The sequence below is a fragment of the Gracilinanus agilis genome, chromosome 2 (assembly GCF_016433145.1).
Source record: "Gracilinanus agilis isolate LMUSP501 chromosome 2, AgileGrace, whole genome shotgun sequence".
NCBI classification, from domain to species: Eukaryota; Metazoa; Chordata; class Mammalia; order Didelphimorphia; family Didelphidae; genus Gracilinanus; species Gracilinanus agilis.
The window spans coordinates 719,374,043-719,381,510 of NC_058131.1; the positions used below are offsets into that span (position 1 = coordinate 719,374,043).

The 7,468-nt window shown below is 37.8% G+C and overlaps 1 pseudogene; it reads left to right on the plus strand.

Moving 5' to 3' along the window:
* Window positions 1-5,121: 5,121 nt before the first annotated feature.
* LOC123236543 lies at window positions 5,122-5,973 on the plus strand (annotated as a pseudogene).
* The last annotated feature ends 1,495 nt before the right edge of the window (window positions 5,974-7,468 follow it).

A 7,468-nucleotide genomic window follows, 5' to 3' on the forward strand; every position in this document is an offset into this window, starting at 1 on the left:
GAAACTAATGATTTTATAAGAATCCAAGAAACAATAAAGCAGAATCCAAGGAATGAAAAAAAAAACAGAGGAAAACATGAAATATCTTATTTTAAAAAGTCTGATCTAGAAAAAAGATCTAGGAGAGACAATCTTAGAATTACTGGTCCATCTGAAAGCATGGTCAAGAAAAAACCTTGCACATCATATTACAAGAAATTATCAAAGAGATACTCAAACAAGAAAATAAAATTAGAAAAGTTTCCCATTTCAACTTTTTTTCAAGATTCCCAAGCCAGTGTTGAAAATATGTAATTTCATGGGCAATCTTGAAATGAAAAGCAGATACACAGAAAAATAGAGCATAGGCCCTGACAATATTTATGCCTTTCAGAATGAGTGAACCCAAACATAGTTCTTCAGAAAGTAGTTTACCAAGTAATGTGGAAAAAGATATTCCCTTTCTCTATAAGAAGCCAGATCCATCCTACTGTCTTAGAATATTCAAAGACAGAAGGAATTTTGGAGTTTATTTTATAATGATTCCTACTTGCAACCTTAAAACCAAATAAGCATCCAGCTGCTGTAATGGGGATAATTTGGGAAAGGTGTGTGGTAAAAGGGGATTTTGAAAGGAGGTTGTCAGGCACTTGCTAGGTAAGTAATATGGGTTACAGGTAGGCTGGAATAGGGAGATTCAGGATATAATATGGGCTGAAGTCAGGGAGTATAGCACTGAAGGGAACAAAGATATTCAGGGAGAGGATGAATTAATCTAAACAGGCAAAGACAGCAGGGCTTATAAACTAGGACTTAGACTAAAGACAAACTTAGGGAAATAGACTGAACTGAAATTAACTACAGGCTTTAGTTAATTTCACAGGAAGGGACTTGTTTTGAAGTTACACCTTCCTTCAAGATGGATCCCCGGCTTCCCTTCAAGCCCAGAGTATGTTGGTTCTCTCCCTCTTCTTCCCTCTCTTACTACTTAACTGACAAAGTAACTAACAGGTCTGTTGAAACACAAAAGGGTTTATTGTTTTTAAGGTTGATTTGTCAGGAAAGTGGATTGAGGAAGCCCTAACAGTTGTTTAAAGAAACCTCAGGTGGGGGAAGGGAGGCAGAGATGGAGTTTGAGCAAGGTCCTGCCTTAACTCAGCTCTCAAGGTGATCTTGATGTCTAAAGGGAATAAAATGATGACTAACTAACTTCTCTAGATAAAATACTGCCAAATTATAGTTAAACCCCTCACAGATTTGAACTACTCTCTGACTTACTCTCCTTATTCACTCCACAGACATTTAAGGTAAGGGAAGGAAGGTAGGAAATGAGGTAGGGTATGGCGATACAAAGGGTTTTTATAAACTAACAAATTTCTTAAATAAATATTCCAAAACTAGGCTAAATTTCAATTCTTCAGATAGGCAAGGAAGCAGCTCAGCTGGTCTGACTCTCTCTCCACGAGATTCCCAAACCAACTCACCTCTCTCCCTCAAGATTCTAAACTCCTAACTGATTTCAGAACTCAGCCAAAGCTTGAAAAACATTGTTATGACCCCCTCTCTCTGTACTACACTGCATAGCAGAAAGGTTAATTTCCATTGAGATAATTCAGAAGCAACATATATGTGAGGAGAGTTGAATACATACAACACTCTGTAAAAGGGACTGGAGGAGGGTACAGGCTTATAAAGTGTTTCTAGACAATTTGGAGGCAGGTCTCTATGACTGGACAATATGGAAAAATTTCCACCCAGCATAAGAAATAAACTTTCCATCTACAGAAATGCACTACAAGCAAATTTGTTAAGATAGAGGAAAATGTGAACACTTTTCAGGGCAAACTGACTTTTTGGGCCAGAGCACTACAAAGTCATCACTATTCCATAATTTTCATGTTCTAAAGCAATTATAAATGTCACAAAGTCTATTAGAAACTCGTTCACCTTTAAGACTGCCTTCATTCTGTTTCTGAGGCTTAGGGCCTATATAACTTTGGACAAGTCATTCTTTGTCTTTGGGCCTTGGTTTCCTAATCTGGTGAATGGGGGGGTTGAAATGAAATGATCTCTTATAGTCAGGCGGAGGAAGAACTAGATAATTAGTCAACATGTTAAAATTTAAGGGGCAAAATTTTCCCTCTTAACATAAGCTAAGAAATAGAACAGGAATTCCTTCCATATCACAGGAGTTACAAATATAGCATCTCTGGGATCTGGAAAAATCCATGTAAATTATTTTGGCTCTTCTTTCATACCAGAAAAGAAGCATGAACTTTTTTTCTTTCTCTTTTATGGTATGTTTGCCATACCTTGTGAAATTTGGATTAAGAATTTGGTTATAAGATACATGTAGGTGAATTTGAACATTTCTAGCCTTTGTGTGTCATCTGTTGGCTTTCAGATTCTCTTTTGCAAACTTCCATTATTTTCTTATTTTAATTTTAAAAATGAAATGTGTCTGTGATATTAAATGATAAAATATGTTGTTATTATGCAATATTATATATTTATTTACTGTATTTTTGAGTTTTTAAGCTTCTCTATGTCATCTGGTAAGCTTCATATATCATCTTCAGGCTCTCTAAAACTTTAAAATTCCCATTTTATTTCTGAGGCTGACTGATATATTGAAAACATGATGGGGAAAGTCTTGGTGTGGAAGGGATACCTGGGAGCTTTTAGCTCCACCTGTCCCCCACATCTGAACTGTGATCCCTCTTCAATTGTTTCTTAGAATTATGAGTTTTCCTAACAGTTCAGCTTAAGCTCTGCTGCTGATATGAAGTTTCCCTGATCCCCTCAGCCAACAGGGATTTCTCATTCTCCCATAACTTTTCACTGATTTTGTATCTTTATTACACTTGCTTTCTATGTATAACTTGGACATTGAAATAGAGTGAGAAAAGAGCTGACCTTGGAACCAGGAAGTCCCTTGGGTTCAGGTTCTGCCTTTAAGACAAACTGACTGAGAGATATTGAGCAAGTCACTAAACTACTCAGAGATCTGGGCAAAACTCCAGAATAGTAAGTTTCAGAATATTTTTAACATTCATATTGGAAATTCACTTCTCCATAAAGCCAGTAGATCAAGGAAAACACGGTTTCTGAACCTGATGCTATCCTTTTTGAAAGCACATTTTGTACACACTTAATCTGTGCACAAGCTACTTTCCTACTGTGTGCCAGCTGCTCTGCTAATCACTAGAGACAGATATGCAAAGGAGAAAGACAGAGATTGTCATCAAAGGGTTTGCCATCAAATATAGAAGATAACCCAAAAGAAAATTAAAAAAGAGGGGGAAATCCCTACAAGGTATGGGGGTATGGTTGAGAAACAAAAGTCCAAACTGAGCTCAGCCAGGAGGGAAATGAAAAGGCTGAAGGGATGTCTATCCCATCCTTTCTCCTGAAGTAGAGGAGTTTATATAAAATGAGTAGTTAAGATGAAAACATCCACACAATGAAGAACCAAAAGATCATGCTGTATAAGCATGAGTCAAAGGAATGAGATGATTTATTTTGGAGAAGAGAAGAAACAGAGCATATATAGAGAGTGTAGGAGGAACATAAGAGGTCTCCTTAAATTTATAAAATTTTATTTTTTGAAAGGAAGATTAAATTTATTCTTGGCAACATGAGGCAAAAGAGAAATTGGTAGGAAGCACAACAAAGCATAATAGGGAGACTTCTGGGGGTAGAGACAAGATGAAGGAATAACTAGGGTAGCAGCACTGTTTCACCACAAAATCCTCTCCAACCAAGAGCAAAATATTGCCACAAAGTTAATACAGGAGCAAAAGAATCAACAAAGAGACAGAGTAAAACAACCTTCAAAAAAAGAAAAACCCAAAAGGTAGGCAGAGACCATCTGAGGAACTGAGGTGAGAGGGGAGCAGATCTAGATGGAGGCATAACAACAAGTGAAGAGTAAGCCAGGAGCAAATTAAATTCCCCTACCCCACTTCCAACCCACATCTCCTCTCACAGGTTCTGAAATTAGTTCAAGTTAAGTCAGACACTGAGATCCTGCCAAGGCTGTCCAAGCCAACTCATACACCTTGAAATTTCAAACCTGTGGATAAATCTGGAGTCCCAGTCAGGACAATCTGGGATGAAGAGAGCTAATCTGCATGGGCCTAGAGTGAAGGCAGAAATCCTAGTCTGGGCTTGTGATGAGGACATATTCCACCTGTTGAGATCAGGGGAGCCACCCTAAGATCTTTTTGCCCAAAACTAATGGTGAAGCTCCAGGACAGGGCAATCAAGGGTGTGCCTGATTGAATCAAGAACACCAGGGACAAGAAAAAACTTGAGCCTAAGCCTGGGGCTAGAATGTGATCAGTACCTAGCCTGATCAAGTTCAGCCTGACATCAGAAGCTTACACCCAAGCCTGAGGAAAGTCTTTAAGCTACCAGCATCTCAAGGGTAAATTGGATCAGCTCCATAAGTGGGCTATCATTGCCCTCAGCCCTCAGACCATCTGGTTACTTAGTAATAATGTAGAAAATGAGCCAAAATAGCTTCAAGGAAGGACTCAAGTTTAACAGGGTACCCCAACTTTCAGAAAACAGAGACTACCTATAACTAGATAGAAAAAAATGAACAAAGAACCAAAAAAGCACCTAACTTTTTTTTAAACCCTTGTACTTCGGTGTATTGTCTCATAAGTGGAAGATTGGTAAGGGTGGGCAATGGGGGTCAAGTGACTTGCCCAGGGTCACACAGCTGGGAAGTGTCTGAGGCCGGGTTTGAACCTAGGACCTCCTGTCTCTAGGCCTGACTCTTACTCCACTGAGCTACCCAGCTGCCCCAAAGCACCTAACTTTAAAGAGTATTTATGGAGACAAAGGGCAAGGTGCACACGCAGAAGGTGACAGTGAAATCAAAGCAAACACATGCAAAATCCAAAAGAAAAATATGGATTGGACACAGAGTCTGGAAGAGCTCAAAAAGATTTCAAAAACCAAATATGAGAGTTAGAGGAAAAGTGGGAAGAAAAATGAAAGTGGTGTAAGAAGAAAGGAAAGTAATGCAAGAAGATATGAAAGTGAAGCAAGAAGAAATGGCCAATTGAAAAAGAAGAACCAGCTTCAGCTTTGTCCTGGTGAAGAGAGACTGGCTCCTCAGCCAGAGAAGAAATGTGTAGCACACCAACTTACTGTGACCTAGGAAAGGCTGCCAAGGATGTCTTCAACAAAGGATATGGGTTTGGTATGGTTAAAATAGAACTTAGAACCAAGTCTTCCAAGGGAGTGGAATTTTCCACATCTGGTTATTCATATACTGATACAGGGAAAGCTTCAGGTAACTTGGAAACAAAGTACAATATCTATGATTATGGGTTTACCTTCATTCAAAAATGGAACACAGACAATACCCTGGGGACAGAAATGAGCATGGATAATAAATTGATTGACAGTTTGAAGCTGATTCTTGACACTATATTTGTACCAAACACAGGCAAGAAGAGTGGTAAATTAAAGGCCTCCTATAGACAAGACTGTTTCAGTCTTGGTGGAAATGTTGACATTGATTTCTCTGGACTGACCATCTATGGCTGGGCTGTATTGGCTTACAAAGGATGGCTTGCTGGCTATCAGATGAGTTTTAATACAGCTAAATAAAAACTATCTCAGAATAATTTTGCCCTGGGTTATAAAAGTGCTGACTTCTACCTGCATACACATGTGAATGATGGCATTGAATTTGGAAGGTCAATCTACCAAAAAGTTAGTGAGAAGACTGAAACTTCGATAAGTCTTGCTTGGACAGCTGGCAGTAACAACACCCATTTTGGCATTGCTGCTAAGTACAAGCTGGATCACAAAACTTCTCTATCTGGTAAAATGAATAATGTCAGCCTTATCGGACTTGATTATATTCAGATACTCTGAGCCGGTGTAAAATTCATGCTGTCAGCTTTAATTGATAGAAAAAACTTCAATGCAGGAGGTCATAAAGTTGGGTTAGGATTTGAATTGGAAGCTTAATATAGTTTTAAAGTAAAGTATAAGATCTATCCCTTGAAATGAAGAGAAATGAACCAACTCTGTTTTGGCCTTAATATTCTTTTGTGAAATTTCAACAATGTGAACTTTTTATTCTTCCAAAGAATTGTTGTAGCACCACCATGCTAAGTCTAGAGGTTTTTGAGTCTATACTTGAAGGAATGCATGGAAGTTGTAATGTTTGTGCCACCTTTCAGTTCATTCTTTCAGTGTCATTTAAATTTGTTCTTCAATGACAGTGTAGTGTCATGTTATAAAGGAAATGACCTGATCCTCCAGTTTATACATCACGTTCTGCATGTCTTAAACCATGTTTTCATGACCCTTTATCAAATTGGTCTCTGTACTATAGTGAAAGCTTTGGATTTACATCAAAGGAAAATAAATCCATCACATTTGGAACATAAAAAAAAAGAAAAAAGGAAAAGAACAAAAAACTGAGAGAGGAAAACCAGGCTTTAAAAATGATAATTGACCATCTAGAAACTAATGATTTCGTGAGAAATCAAGAAACAATAAGACAGAATCAATGGAATGAAAAAACAGAGAAAAACATGAAATATCTCATTGAAAAAACAACTGAACTAGAAAATAGATCTAGGAGAGACAATTTGAAATTTATTGGGCTACATGAAAGCCATGATCAAGAAAAAAATTTGGATTTCATATTACAAGAAATTATAAAAGAGAACTGCCCAGAGATCCTTGAAAAAAAAATAAATGAACTTCCTGTGAAATACAGCTCTCCCGCTGCCTCTCCAGGAGATCAATCAATGGAGATCTGTTCAGGCAAGGAAGAACCTTACTCTAATAAGCTCCACCCCCTTTAACTCCATTTGATATAATATTCTCCCAAAGGAAGCCATCAGTAAATAGCTCTCTGGGTCTCTAAATCTGTTAATATCTTTTACACTCAAAAATGGTGGTGTCCAGTTGGTTAAATGATCTTTCTGCTCCTAGACATGCTTTTAAATCATTAACACCTTACAGCTTAATCCTCCTCTTAGGGCCCAAGACCTGAGCACAAAGACTTATACAACACTACCACTGCTTCTCTTGATATATGATCTATTATACTACTTTGGAATACAGTATTATTTCGTTTGCAGCCATATTACAGTCTTGGGTCTCCAACCAAGTCCCAAGGCTTCACGAGAGTCCTCTATGCTCAAATTTACTTCCTTCCTCTGAGAACTCTACTTCAACAAATTTATTCATCTTAATTTTAATTTGTGGACAGATATCTCAAGCTATTGTGTCTAGTAATCTCTCCTCTCTTAAAATGGGTTGGAAGTGAATTTAGTTCTCCATTCTTGTTAGAGGAAGCTTATTCCAGGAAAGTTGTCTACACCAGTATAACTAAGATTTGGAATTGTCACAACTGTGGTTCTAATCAAGCATGATAAAGCCCTCCAAGGCTGAACAATAAGAATGATAAACAATCTCTTCAATAAAAGTATATTCAGCACCTGCCAAA